The sequence below is a fragment of the Odontesthes bonariensis genome, chromosome 19, assembly GCF_027942865.1.
Source record: "Odontesthes bonariensis isolate fOdoBon6 chromosome 19, fOdoBon6.hap1, whole genome shotgun sequence".
Taxonomy (NCBI): domain Eukaryota; kingdom Metazoa; phylum Chordata; class Actinopteri; order Atheriniformes; family Atherinopsidae; genus Odontesthes; species Odontesthes bonariensis.
Genome location: NC_134524.1, coordinates 7,501 through 23,462, shown reverse-complemented (window position 1 = coordinate 23,462; position 15,962 = coordinate 7,501).

Below are 15,962 nucleotides of genomic sequence, written 5' to 3'. Positions count from 1 at the left end.
ATTTAGCAAAGGTGTCAGATTTTTTTAAATGTGTTTTGTTTGCTGATGATACTACTTTTTTTTGTCAAGATGTAGATATAAAACGAATGTTAGAGAAAATGCAAACAGAATTTGTGCTTATACAAAATTGGTTTAAGCTTAATAAATTATCATTAAATTTAGATAAAACTAATTATATGATATTTACAAAGAGACACAAATTGGCTAATACTTTATTTAGAATAGATGATGTGGAGATCAGCAGAGTCAGTGAAGTAAATTTTTTGGGAGTTACTATAGATGACAAATTAACCTGGAAACCTCACTTGAATTATTTACGCTCAAAAATAGCAAAAGCTATTGCATTGCTCTATAAAGTCAGGGATTTCTTGAACGATCGTGCGTTATATATGTTGTTGTGGAGGGGGGCGTGGTGCATCAGGTGCAGAGGAGAGGTGGAGAGGTGGGAAGAGCTCGGAGGACGGTGGGAGGGGAGATGATTGGCACACCTGTACATCGTCGGCTAATCATTCTCCCCTTTATCAGTAGCGTGCTGGTCCAGGCGGGGGAGAGGGGATGAGAGATCGAGGACGGAGCCAAGAGAACGGAGAAGCAGAAGACGAGCAGAGCAGGAGAGCGGGTGTTCGTCTTACCGTTGGGCTGAGAACCTCGATCAAGAGAGAAACAAATAAAAACCATTGCAAACCAGACAACGGGCTCTGCGTGTGTGTTGGGTGAACCCACGGTGGCAAACAGACGTGTCACAGTTGTATAACGCATTGATAGTCCCACATTTGGTGTACTGTGTAGAGGTATGGGGAAAGTCAAGTAGCACTGCCACAAAATTTCTCTTCACTACAAAAAAGGGCTATTAGAGTTATTACCAACAAACATGGCTGTTACCCATCCAATCCACTTTTCTCTAAACTAAAGACATTGAAGTTCAATGATTTAGTCGTTTATAAGATTCTGTTAGTAATGTTTAAGGCACATCGCAACATAAATATCCAGAAATTATTTTCAAAGAGAGAGAGTGGTTATAATTTGAAGGGAACACAGATCTTCAAGAAACCCAAATTTAGAACTAGTCTGAAAGAAAAATGTGTTTCAATACAAGGAGTTACACTCTGGAATGAACTACAAACTGATCTAAAAAATGTTAAAACCCTCTATAAGTTCAAGAAATTGTTAAAGACTGGACTAATGACAAAATATGACTCAGTATAAAGGTAGTGTAAATGCTGTGTGGATTTATGTTTATGGCAGACGAACAACTCTTGTCTACAAGATAAAAACTGAGAAAATTGTTCTGTTTCAACAAGAGGAAATGGTCGGTGTCTTTTTTTTTGTTTCCTTTTACTTTTTTATTTACTTCTCTTTCTGTTGTGAGCTAACATTGAAATCAGGGGCAGATAATATAAGATTTAAATCTTCTTTCTGCTGCCTTTCATTTTGTTTAGGGTTAGGGTTAGGGTTAGGTATGAGTAATCTATCTCGATAGTTCCCCCCGTGACATCTGTCGATGCTCACGGTTTGGTGTAGAGAACTAAAGGCAAGGCACTGGCCGGCGCTTGTCAACCAGACAACCTCTCCTCGCTTAGCATTACTATTATGTTTCGAAATAAACATCCGATTTGTTACACTAACACAAAACCCAAGTCCATCTCGTTTGGAAGACGTATCATAAGGTTTGGATTACTGGTATATTGAGAACCCCTGAAAGTACTGAAGCAACAGAGTTCAACTCTTCGTGGTAGCCTAGCTAACCACGGCTGGATATGTCATGGTCTCTCAGGGGTCAGGGTTTATTTGTGAGTGTAGGGTAGGGGGTTAGGGTTAGGGGTTAGGGTTAGGGTAGGTGAGTATAAAGTGAAATTCCGATGCCGAAGGCGTCGGAATTTAATGCACGGTCCGTCCCTGGCCCGAATCATGGATCCTTTTCCCCCCCGAACGCCATCCAATCCCACCATCTCATCACCAAAATGCCCTTATAAATAAAAATTGGATTAATAAAATAATAAAATAATAAAACTTTCCTCTTTCCCTTACTTCCTCACAAATTAGGTTCACATAAGCATACGTTTAGCTTCATTTCACACCTCCTTCACAATATTTCGACCTTTATTGGTCTTCTTCAGGTGTTCAGGTGTACTGTTCCCTCTTTCCCCCCAGGTTACTCCGAGCATATTGTCGGGTAAGTATTCCCTCTCCCTTTATAGGTTCCTCCGAGCATATTGTCGGGTAAGTATTTTCTTTTTCCAGGGTTAGGGTTGGGGTTGGGGTTAGGCTCAATGGCCCCCTCCTACGTGATGTCCCAGTTCGGACTCCTGTTCAACCACCATGGAGTTTGGTATAGGTGCCAAGGGAGGTGCACTGTCGCTCAGGACCTAACTGATGGTTGCTGCGTGTGCTGGAATTGTCTTGGAGTAACTCAGGAGGCCGTGGGAAACTCCGTGCATTTCTGGATCTATATTTTTTTTAAAAATGGGTGTGTTAGACACAAGGTCCGTATCCGTGTGTGTCATGTGTTGTAGAGAGAGAGAGGAAGGAGGGGAGGAAAAGAAGGGGGGGGGGGAATAGAGTAGAGTGAAGAGGAATTATGGTATTTGTTGGAGTATTAATTTGTTCCAGATTATTAAGGGGGAGGGGGGGTTTATTGGTTCTGTTTTGTTTAATACCTCCCGGGGTGTTGTTCGTTTATGTACCGTGTGAAATGGAGCTTTAAAGGCTCCCTGAGTGTGGTTGTGGTTGGTTGTGTGCCGTGTGCAGTGGTAGGCCGGGGCCTCCTTGTTCATCAGTTCTTGCTGTCGTCTGTTCCTATTGTGGTGTATTATCTGTTCCCTGATTCTGTGTACTCGTGATATGTTGGTCGGAGGGTTTTTATCGAGATAGGGTTAATGAGAGGGGATTATGAGTTTATTAAAGAATATGGATTAAAAATTCATTTTTCAAATGTGGTTCATACCTCGGACTTATGTTTAGGCATACAGTCCTGTGATCCAGCATGTTCCTGTGGCCTTAGGGTTAGGGTTAGTGGAAGGGAAAGGTTATAAACCTGATAGTTCTGGGAATTATTAAAAAATATGAATTGAAAATTCCTTTTTCAAATGTGGCTCATACCTCGGACTTATGTTTAGGCATACAGTCCTGTGATCCAGCATGTTCCTGTGACCTTAGGGTTAGGGTTAGTGGAAGGGAAAGGTTGTAAACCTGATAGTTATGGGAATTATGAAGTTATTAAAAAATATGAATTGAAAATTCATTTTTCAAATGTGGCTCATACCTCGGACTTATGTTTAGGCATACAGTCCTGTGATCCAGCATGTTCCTGTGGCCTTAGGGTTAGGGTTAGTGGAAGGGAAAGGTAATAGACCTGATAATTATGGGAATTATTAAAAATATGAATTGAAAATTCATTTTTCAAATGTGGCTCATACCTCGGACTTATGTTTAGGCATACAGTCCTGTGATCCAGCATGTTCCTGTGGCCTTAGGGTTAGGGTTAGTGGAAGGGAAGGTTATAAACCTGATAATTATGGGAATTATGAATTTATTAAAAAATATGGGTTAGGGTTAGGGTTAGGGTTAGGGGTAAGGGTTAGGGTTAGGGGTTAGGGTTAGGTGTAAGTAATCTATCTCGATAGTTCCCCCCGTGGCATCCGACGATGCTCACGGTTTGGTATAGAGAACTAAAGGCAAGGCACTGGCCGGCGCTTGTCAACCAGACAACCTCTCCGCGCTTAGCATTACTCTGTTGGGTCGAAACAGTTATCCGATTTGTCACATCAATACGGAACCAAGATCTACATCTTGTAAGAGTAATATTACTAATGCTCTTATTGAGACTACCTGAAAACCTGGAAAGCAACAGAGTTAAACTCTTCGCGGTAGCCAAGCTAACCACGGCTGGATATTCCATGGTGTTTCAGGGGTCGAGCTAAGACGCCTAGATGGTGTATGTCGAGACTACCTGAAGACCTGGAAAGCAACAGAGTTCAACTCTTCGCGGTAGCCGGGCTAACCACGGCTGGATATTCCATGGTGTCTCAGGGGTCGAGCTAAGACGCCTATATGGTATATATTGAGACTACCGGAACACCTGGAAAGCAACAGAGTTCAACTCTTCGCGGTAGCCAAGCTAACCACGGCTGGATATTCCATGGTGTTCCAGGGGTCGAGCTAAGACGCCTAGATGGTGAATGCTGAGGCGAGAATTGTCTAAAGGATTAGAGTCGATCATATAGGTCCAGGTCGGTGTTAGTCTGGTGTCAGAGAGTTTTTCTCAAATTGGAGACAGGTCAGCAGATCTGTTGTCCAACTTGAGATCCTAGTCAGTTAGCTAAATTTGAGACACATCATCAGTGGTGGACCTCAGGGTCATCAGGTGTTTCGGCCATTACCACCAGACACCCTCGCCCGAGGGGGGCCCAGACGGGAGTGATCATGTCCCGCTGTGTGTCCCTCGCCCAATTAGGTCAATCCCTATTGGAAGTCAGTTGAAGAGCGGTAAGTGGTCAGTAGTCGGAAATTGTGTGCAAAGTGGAAAAGAAATACGACGGTGCGAGTCGAAAAACGAAGACCGAGGTAAGTCAAGTTAAATAGTTAAATAAAACTAGGCATTAAGCGACTTAAGACAACCAAAGTGTCCCAGAGGCCAGATAAGGCGTGTGTGGTGCGGCATGTGCTGCTGCGTGGGCGGGGCTAATCCCCATAGAAAACTGAGCCACGATTAAGGTCATGCCGCTCAAGACCACCACACCCTGCGTGCTGTTCCTAGAGTCGGAACCCAGGGGGGCCGCATACTTACCCCCCAACCCGCCTGGACCATTTGTTAACACCGCATGGTTGCCCTGGTCCAGCCGATTGGGGCTGAAGAGCCGAGATCCTCTCCCCACCCAGCCCCAAGGGAAGGGGGAAACCAGGTAAGCCACGTTAAGCATAGCTCCCCGGAAACCCCCAGATCCCCGTGCTGAGTCAAAGGCATCCCCACCAGGGAGAGACAGGACCAGCCCCGACAGAGCGTTGCCTTCCTGACCTCCCCAAGGGGTCAGAGGGAAGCCCGGGGCCAGCCGCGACAGAGCGCTGCCTCCCCAGGCTCCCCAGGACACCTCGACCAGCATGTGCTAAAGAGAGTCCCCCCCAGGAATGACCAGGACCAGCCACGACTATGCGTTGCCTTCCCAGTCACCCCAGGAGAAGGAAGGAACCAGGCCAGCCATGCAAGCATTGCCTCCTGGAGCCCCCAAGACTCCCGTCCCAACCCAAAAAGCAATATCCTGTGCCCCATACACCGCACGACTACAGGAAATGCTGCTAAAAAGAATCCATTTCCTGTGCCCCATACACCGCACGACCCCAGGAAATGTTGGATCTTATTTGGGAATGCTGACCGGCCGTCAAGATCCGACGAGCAACGGTTCAGCATCAGAACCTCATGTTCGGAGATCGTGATCTTAGTCACGGTTCCGAGTGTCAAAATTAATCTCTCGGTTCTACAAGTTGACAAGTTCCACATTAATAATCGTGGCGTTCGTACGATCGTTTTAAGTGGCTATATGTGTCGATGCGATCAAAATTGACCGAGAAAAATGGAAATTAACATTTCCATATATCATGCAAAGCATTACTGGTCCGTTTTAACCGAACCCGGAAGTAATTTGCATTGCATCATGGTCTCGTTTTCTCTTTTTAGATTTTAAGTTGTTCAGAACGTGATTTCTTCTGAACAAAGTAGAGATTCATGAACTAGAACGTCCGACGATCGAAGCATGATATCACATGTGTAATTTTAACACACTTTATGAAAATTTATCATGCACCATGATAGAGCTTAACCGCTGTGACGCATAAGATCTCCCAGCCGCATTGTTAAGCATGCTGTGATTTCGGATCATATTAAGGATCCGATTGATCCCAGAGTGGGTCCGACTCTCCGAGGAGAGTACCCGCCCCTGGCAAACAGGTCAGGGGTGGGCCCCGACGGGATCACCACTCCCCTCTAACTGGTGAGGGGTGGAGTTGTAAAAGAAAAACGATCTATATTAACGCGGGGGTTGGTCTGTGGTCAGGATTAGGGCGAGGTTAGGGTTAGGTTGAGGGGTTAGGGTTAGGGTTAGGGTTAGGTAAGTAAAAGAGTGAATTCCGGCGCCGAAGGCGTCGGAATTCGAAGCACGGTCCGTCCCTGGCCCGAATCATGGGTCCCTTTCCCCCCCGAACGCCATCAAGTCAGGGTTAGGGTTAGGGTTAGGATATAGGATATAGGATGAAAACCAGAAAATGGATTTGCTCACTCGGGTTAGGGTTAGGGTTAGGGTTAGGATATAGGATGAAAACCAGAAAATGGATTTGCTCACTCGAAATAACTCAAAACGTATAAGTGGTAGGGAGACCAAACTTGGCACAGAGAGACTGTGGGAGGGGACATACATGCCCACCGAGTTTGGTGGGTGTGGCTTATTCCTATGACGTAGCTGTCATTGACTCCCATTATAAGAAAAATTTGCTCACTCGAAATAACTCAAAAAGTACAAGTGCTCATTGGACCAAACTTGGTGTGTATAGTCCCCATGGGGCCCCCCAGGTGTCCACCAAGTTTGGTGGTCCTAGGCCCCTCCCTTCCTATGGCTGCCATAGACTCCCATTCATTTTCGGCCCAAGTGCAGGTCAGGCTGGGAAGGTGGTATCGAGCTGGGAGTTGGTTCCCCGTGCTCAGCAGGTCCCCCCGAGTCTGTAGACACCTCACTTGCCCATGTTCATTGACCTTCGGAAATTGAGCATTTCATGAATGGGGGGTGATTTTTTACCAAGTCCCACAGCCAAAAAGGACTCTGTGGAATGTTGTTAGGAGCACGTTTCAGGCCATTTGGAGTCATTTGGTACCTATTTTGGAGACATGATTTTTGAAAAAATACTTGGTTAGGTTGGGGAACTTGAGGCCGCCTCCCGTAGGAGGAGGGGGGAGCACGGTCCTTCACACCCCAAGAACCCCCATAATCCCGGCTGTTGGTAGGCTGGCGGTGGCGTCTCTGGCGGCCCCTGCCATGGCGTACCACTGTCCATTGATTGGACATGATCAAAACACCAATGGGAAAAGGAAAAAGAAAAGAAAAGAAAGGAAAAGAAAATAAAGTTTTACGCAAACAACTAAAAGAGGGTTTCTTAAAAGCGAAACAGTGCTTAAAATGATATTAATGAGAAAAAAAATTTTTTGAACAAAAGGAGGGTTTCCTGACTAGGAAACAATCAATGAGGCCCCTTTTTTTTTTGTGTTTTTTGGTTTTGAAGATTTTTTTGTGTATTTTTCAAATTTTTAAACTTTTTTTGTACTTTTTTATTTTTTTGGAAAATAAATTTTTGTGGTCAAAACTTTGAAAAAATAAATTTGTGTGCTCCAAAAGAAATATGTGCCTGTTTGTGCAACGTTTCGACTCCTGTTTGAGTCTTCATCAGGCCAGGCACAAGAGCTGAATGAACTCTCCCCTTCCTGCTGCTCCTTTTATAGTGCAGCCGAGAAAGGGGCGTTTCTGCTCTGAAATGGAATGCTGTTAGTGGGTTTTTTTTCAACTGTATTAGGTCAATGAGTGTAATGTGATAAAATGTGTTTTTAACTTATGTATATATAATAAAGTGTTCTGAAACCAGTTGTGTGGAAAAAATTATTTTTAATGTTGTTTTTGTTTTGTAATTCACTGTATGATAGGTAAGTGTGGTTTTTTTTATTTTTTTGTATTATTTTTTTCTTTTTTTCTTTTTTTCTCTTTTTTCAGGCATAAAGGTAAGTACAAATATTTTTTTCAGGGATAAAGGTAAGTAAAAAAATTTTTTGTTTTCTTTTTTCAGGGATAAAGGTAAGTAAAAAAAATTTTTTCGGGTTAAAGGTGAGTAGGGATTTCTAGGTATCAGGTGAATAATAAATTTGGAGGTAAGTAGGTATTTATTTTTAATTATTTTTGTTGATGGAGGTAAGTATTTTTCTTTTTTAGGAACATGGAGGTAAGTATTTGTTTATTGTTGTTAGGGTTGAGGTTATGTTAGGGTTAGGGTTAGGGCCTGGGGTTAGGGTTAGGGTTAGGGCCTGGGGTTAGGGTTAGGGTTAGGGCCTGGGGTTAGGGTTAGGGTTAGGGTTAGGGTTAGGATAAGGCAAGAGTGCCACTTCAGAGGGTCTAATTCGGAACCCTTAACAGTGATTCATAGCTCCGAAACTTTGGCTAGGGTTAGGGTTAGGGTTAGGGTTAGGGTTAGGGTTAGGGTAAGGGTTAGGGTTAGGGTTAGGGTTAGGGTAAGGGTAGGGTTAGGGTTAGGGTTAGGGTTAGGGTAAGGGTTAGGGTAAGGGTTAGGGTTAGGGTTAGGGTTAGGGGACAAAACTCCGAATGGTACCCCCCTACCATTTGAGAACCATCCTTCAGATGGCCATAAGTCCTGATAGGAAGGTAGCACAGACTAGATACACATATCCCCGGATTCTGCAAGACCAGGGCTATCCACTGATCTTCGAACCATTGGGGGTGGAGCCACGGGGGCGGAGCTACGACCGGAAACAACTTTGTTTTCCTTATATCTCGGGAACGGAAGGTCGTAGAGACACGGGAACAAGTCAGGCGTGTTCACAAGGGTCAAATTATGTCTGACGGAAGTGACTTCCGAGTCTCTATGATCTTTCGTTCCAAAGTTATTCAACAAAAACCGTTTCGCCATTGAAATGAGTGGAACTCGATTTTCTCGAAAAGTTCTTAAGTCCCACACCCAAAAAGGACCCTGGGGAAAGTTGTTAGGAGCACGTTTCAGGCCATTTGGAGTCTATTGGTACCTATTTTGGAGACATGATTTCTCACAAAATACTTGGTAAATTTTCAAAATTTTTCACCAAGTCCCACAGTCAAAGACCCTAGTTCCAGGTAAGTATTACGTACACAAGCACTCCCCTATGTCCGGTTAGGGTTAGGCATTCATACCCACTAGTGTAGGGTTAGGGTTAGGGTTGGGTTAGGGTTAGGGTTAGGGTTAGGGTTAGGGGTTAGGGTTAGGATAAGGGGCTAAAACCCCGGATGCCGAAGGGTTAGGGTTAGGGTTAGGTGTGAGTAATCTATCTCGATAGTTCCCCCCGTGACATCTGACGATAGGGTTAGGGTTAGGGTTAGGGTAAGGGGTTAGGGTTAGGGTTAGGGTTAGGGTTAGGGTTAGGGTTAGGATAAGGGGCTAAAACCCCGGATGCCGAACCCCGGCATAAGCTTAAGAGGCAATAAGTCCTGATAGGAAGGTGGCATAGATAAGATACACACATCCTCGGATTCAGCAGGACAAGGGCTATCCACTGACACAATAACCATTGGGGGCGGAGTCAAGGGGGTGGAGCTACGCCCGGAAACAACTTTGTTTTCCTTATATATCCGGAACAGAAGGATAAGGCAAGAGTGCCACTTCAGAGGGTCTAATTCGGAACCCTTAACAGTGATTCATAGCTCCGAAACTTTGGCTACCCCCCCATTTTCGGGGACGCTCTATCTAGCAGTACCAATGAATAAGGGGTGGGAACTTCCGGTCCGGAGTTATTAGCCAATCACGTTAAAACGCCTATATCTCTTGAACAGAAGGTCGTAGAGACCTGGGGACAAGTCAGGCGTGTTCATAAGGGTCGAATTATGTCTGACGGAAGTCACTTCCGAGTCTCTACGAGCTTTCGTTCGGGAGTTATGACGCAAAATGTAGTCGCTGAGCGCCACCTTTGACGTGGTGATTCAGTACCCTTAACAGTGATTCACAGCATCGAAACTTCGGCTACCCCCCCATTTGTGGGCCCGCTGAATCTCACAGTACCAATGAATAAGGTTTTGGACCTTCCGTTCCGGAGATATAGACGTTTTAACATTCTTGTCACTGATTGGCCCATAACTCCGGAAGTGACTGTCGTAGAGACTCGTGGGGGGTACCATTGGAAAGCCCATGGCCAAATTATGTGGGACGGATCAACTTTCCAAATCTCTAGGACCTTCCGTTCGGGAGTTATTCAACAAAAACCGTTTCCCCATTGAAATGAGCGTAGTGTGGCTTTAATTTTTTTTCAAAAAGTCCCACAGCCAAAAGGGACCCTGGGGAATGTTGTTAGGAGCACGTTTCAGGCCATTTGGAGTCGATTGGTACCTATTTTGGAGACATTGTTTTTTAACAAAATGCTCATGATAAAATGTATTTTCCATAGGAAATGCATGGGACCGCATTTGGTGGAAAGGTTGTAAGCTATTTTGTCCAAAAAGTTGTGATTCAGTAGCATAAACATTGATTATAGTCAATAACTTTTAACAGGTAAAGTGCAACAGCCGGCCAGAGAGACTGCCGGTGGAGTTACTGAGTGAAGGCTCTGCAGCTCCTTTATTCCCAGCACCCTGATGAGGCAATGAGCTCCACCTGTGTAGGCTCTCCACCAAGATCCTCACTGGAAGAGATGCATCACTCGCACTCACATTTACACACACACACAGGACTCTGACATGCATGGGAATAGTTTTCAGTGCAATCTGTTGGTTTTCTTAGCTAGGAAATTGTTTTTGAATTGGTTCTATATGAACGAATTGGATTATTTTATGAACTATGATTATTATTAATGAATTGAATTCCAATTGGCTTGAATTGGACTTACTAAGTGCCTAGAGATGACATTTGTTGTATTTGGCACTATAAAAATAAAAATGAATTGAATTGAAAAATGGGAATGCACTTGGTGGAATTGTTTTTTGCCAAAATCGTGCCTGTGTAATGTTGTTAGGATGTTAAGTTCATATCTTTTGATAGGAATGTGCTAGAGACATGAAACCAACGTCTACGGATAGCTGAGGGCCTTATCTGTCCAACCATATAAGGTCCGACGGCACTTTCGTACAGTAAGTGGGTATGGCGTCGGAAAGAAAGGCTGACAATGCTGTATTTCGGAGACTGAGTGTGGGAAACCCACACATGTGATTGTGCAACTATTTGGACTCTTTGGTCGTGACCTGGTGGTCCTGTGGACTCTGGGGATTGGGTGTATCCAGCTGGTCTACTGCTGTTTGGTATGGCAGTAGTAGACCAGCTGACTAGACCCAATTCCCAGAGTCCACAGGACCACCTAGGCATGTCAAATTTAATTTAACTTTGTTTTCTCCTTTCCAGGTCTTTTTTTCCGGTTCCAGGTAAGTATAACGTACACAAGCACTCCCCTATGTCCGTCCCCATTGTTGGGTAAGGGGACAAAACCCCGAATGTCACCCCCCTGCCATTAGGGTGCCATACTTCAGAAGGGTTTAGGAATAAGGGGAAAAACCCCGGATGCCGGACCCCGGCATAAGCTTAAGAGGCCATGATTCCTGATAGGAAGGTGACATAGACAAGATACACACATCCTCGGATTCAGCAGGACAGGGGCTCTCCACTGATACAAGAACCATTTGGGGCGGACCCACGGGGGCGGAGCTACGCCTGGAAACAACTTTGTTTTCCTTATATCTCCGTAACGGAAGGTCGTAGAGACACGGGGACAAGTCAGGCGTATTCACAAGGGTCGTATTATGTCCGACGGAAGTCACTTCCGAGTCTCTATGATCTTCCGTTCCCGAGATAATCAGCAAAAACCGATTCCGCATTGAAATGAATGGAACGCGATTTTCGCAAAAAGTTCCAAAGTCCCACAGCCAAAAAGGACTCTGGGGAAAGTTGTTAGGAGCACGTTTCGGACCATTTGGAGTCATTTGGTACCTATTTTGGACACATGATTTTTGACAAAATACTTGGTCAATTTTCCAAAATTTTTACCAAGTGCCACAGTCAAAAACCCTAGTTCCAGGTAAGTATTACGTACACAAGCACTCCCCTATGCCCGGTTAGGGTATAGGGTTAGGATATAGGGTTAGGATTATAAAAATTTAGAAATTCTGTCGCCAAAGGCGACAGAATTTTGGTGCACAGTCCGTCTCTGGCCCGAATCATGGGTCCCTTCTCCCCCAGCGTCCAACAAAAAAGGAAAATGAAAATAAAGAACTAAATAAATAATATGGAAATCATATGGGTTTCAAAAGTGCTCCAAAATAGAAAAGTCAGACTCTCATACCTCCATTTTTGTGTCCCCTGTGGGTTTAAAGTTAAAGTCCTGGTTAGATTAGGGTTAATTATGGTTAGGGTTAAATTTAGGGTCAGATTGGATGTATATAGGGTTGTATTCTGGTTAGGGTTAGGATTTAATCAAGATAGGGCTTGTAGAGCAATACGGTTGGGTTTAGGGCTTAGTTTTGGGGTTAGGGCTAGTTCCCCGAGTGGTTAGGGTTAGGGTTTGGGACTGGGTGGGGCTTATTAGTCAAATGTGGTTAGGGTTAAGGGGGTTAGGGTTAGGGCTCGGGTTAGGGTTAGGGTTAGGGTTAGGGTTAGGGTAAGGGTTAGGGTTAGGGTTAGGAATAGGGTTAGGGTTAGGGTTAGGGTTAGGATATAGGATGAAAACCAGAAAATGGATTTGCTCACTCGAAATAACTCAAAAAGTATAAGTGGTAGGGAGACCAAACTTGGCACAGAGAGACTGTGGGAGGGTACCTACATGCCCACCGAGTTTGGTGGGTGTGGCTTATTCCTATGACGTAGCTGTCATTGACTCCCATTATAAGAAAAATTTGCTCACTCGAAATAACTCAAAAAGTACAAGTGCTCATGAGACCAAACTTGGTGTGTACAGTCCCCAGGGGGCCCCCCAGGTGTCCACCAAGTTTGGTGGTCCTAGGCCCCTCCCTTCCTATGGCTGCCATAGACTCCCATTCATTTTTGGCCCAAGTGCAGGTCAGGCTGGGAAGGTGGTATCGAGCTGGGAGTTGGTTCCCCGTGCTCAGCAGGTCCCCCCGAGTCTGTAGACACCTCACTTGCCCATGTTCATTGACCTTCGGAAATTGAGCATTTCATGAATGGGGGGTGATTTTTTACCAAGTCCCACAGCCAAAAAGGACTCTGTGGAATGTTGTTAGGAGCACGTTTCAGGCCATTTGGAGTCGATTGGTACCTATTTTGGATACATGATTTTTTGAAAAAATACTTGGTCAATTTCCCAAAATTTTTACCAAGGGTTAGGGTTAGGGTTAGGGTAGGGTTAGGGTTAGGGTTAGGGTAAGGGTTAGGGTTAGGGTTAGGGTTGGGGTTAGGGTTAGGGTTAGGTGTGAGTAATCTATCTCGATAGTTCCCCCCGTGACATCTGACGATTCTCACGGTTTGGTATAGAGAACTAAAGGCAAGGCACTGGCCGGCGCTTGTCAACCAGACAACCTCTCCGCGCTTAGCATTACTCTGTTGGGTCGAAACAGTTATCCGATTTGTTACATTAATACGGAACTAAGACTACAGCCTACGTCTTGTAAGAATAATACTAATGTTTTTGTAGAGACTGCCTGAAAACCTGGAAAGCAACAGAGTTCAACTCTTCGCGGTAGCCGAGCTAACCACGGCTGGATATTCCATGGTGTCTCAGGGGTCGAGCTAAGACGTCTAGATGGTGTATGTCGAGACTACCCGAAAACCTGGAAAGCAACAGAGCTCAACTCTTCGCGGTAGCCGAGCTAACCACGGCTGGATATTCCATGGTGTTTCAGGGGTCGAGCTAAGACGCCTAGACGGTGTATGTTGAGACGAGAATTTTATAAAAATTAGAGTCGACCATATAGGGTAAGGTCGGTATCAGTCTGGTGTCAGAGAGTTTATCTCAAATTGGAGACAGGTCAGCAGATCTGTTGTCCAACTTGAGATCCTAGTCAGTTCGCTAAATTTGAGACACATCATCAGTGGTGGACCTCAGGGTCATCAGGTGTTTCGGCCATTACCACCAGACACCCTCGCCCGAGGGGGGCCCAGACGGGAGTGATCATGTCCCGCTGTGTGTCCCTCGCCCAATTAGGTCAATCCCTATTGGAAGTCAGTTGAAGAGCGGTAAGTGGTCGGTAGTCGGAAATTGTGTGCAAAGTGGAAAAGAAATACGACGGTGCGAGTCGAAAAACGAAGACCGAGGTAAGTCAAGTTAAATAGTTCCATTAAACTAGGCATTAAGCGACCCAAGACAACCAAAGTGTCCCAGAGGCCAGATAAGGCGTGTGTGGTGCGGCATGTGCTGCTGCGTGGGCGGGGCTAATCCCCATAGAAAACTGAGCCACGATTAAGGTCATGCCGCTCAAGACCACCACACCCTGCGTGCTGTTCCTAGAGTCGGAACCCAGGGGGGCCGCATACTTACCCCCCAACCCGCATGGACCATTTGTTAACACCGCATGGTTGCCCTGGTCCAGCCGATTGGGGCTGAAGAGCCGAGATCCTCTCCCAAAACCCAAGGAAAAGGGGGAAACCAGGTAAGCCCCGTTAAGCGTAGGCCCCCAGAACCCCCCAGATCCACGCGCTGAGTCAAAGGCATCCCCACCAGGGAGAGACAGGACCAGCCCCGACAGAGCGTTGCCTTCCTGACCTCCCAAGGGGTCAGAGGGAAGCCCGGGGCCAGCCGCGACAGAGCGCTGCCTCCCCAGGCTCCCCAGGACACCTCGACCAGCACGTGCCAAAGAGAGTCCCCCCCAGGAATGACCAGGACCAGCCACGACCATGCGTTGCCTTCCCAGTCACCCCAGGAGAAGGAAGGAACCAGGCCAGCCATGCAAGCATTGCCTCCTGGAACCCCCGAGACTCCCGTCCCAACCCAAAAAGCAATATCCTGTGCCCCATACACCGCACGACTACAGGAAATGCAGCTAAAAAGAATCCATTTCCTGTGCCCCATACACCGCACGACCCCAGGAAATGTTGGATCTTATTTGGGAATGCTGACCGGCCGTCAAGATCCGACGAGCAACGGTTCAGCATCAGAACCTCATGTTCGGAGATCGTGATCTTAGTCACGGTTCCGAGTGTCAAAATTAATCTCTCGGTTCTACAAGTTGACAAGTTGCACATTAATAATCGTGGCGTTCGTCCGATCGTTTTAAGTGGCTATATGTGTCGATGCGATCAAAATTGACCGAGAAAAATGGAAATTAACATTTCCATATATCATGCAAAGCATTACTGGTCCGTTTTAACCGAACCCGGAAGTAATTTGCATTGCATCATGGTCTCGTTTTCTCTTTTTAGATTTTAAATTGTTCAGAACGTGATTTCTTCTGAACAAAGTAGAGATTCATGAACTAGAACGTCCGACGATCGAAGCATGATATCACATGTGTAATTTTAACACACTTTGTGAAAATTTATCATGCACCATGATAGAACTTAACCGCTGTGACGCATAAGATTTCCCAGCCGCATTGTTAAGCATGCTGTGATTTCGGATCATATTAAGGATCCGATTGATCCCTAAGTGGGTCCGACTCTCCGAGGAGAGTACCCGCCCCTGGCAAACAGGTCAGGGGTGGACCCTGACGGGATCACCACTCCCCTCTGACTGGTGAGGGGTGGAGTTGTAAAAGAAAAACGATCTATATTAATGAGGGGGTTGGTCTGTGGTTAGGGTTAGGGTGAGGTTAGGGTTAGGTTGAGGGGTTAGGGTTAGGGTTAGGGTAAGGGTTAGGGTCAGGGTCAGGGTCAGGGTTAGGGTCAGGGTTAGGGTCAGGGTCAGGGTCAGGGTCAGGGTCAGGGTCAGGGTTAGGGTTAGGGTCAGGGTTGGGTTAGGGTTAGGGTTAGGGTTAGGGTTAGGGTTAGGGTTGGGTTAGGGTTAGGGGACAAAACTCCGAATGGTACCCCCCTACCATTTGAGAACCATCCTTCAGATGGCCATAAGTCCTGATAGGAAGGTAGCACAGACTAGATACACATATCCCCGGATTCTGCAAGACCAGGGCTATCCACTGATCTTCGAACCATTGGGGGTGGAGCCACGGGGGCGGAGCTACGACCGGAAACAACTTTGTTTTCCTTATATCTCGGGAACGGAAGGTCGTAGAGACACGGGAACAAGTCAGGCGTGTTCACAAGGGTCAAATTATGTCTGACGGAAGTGACTTCCGAGTCTC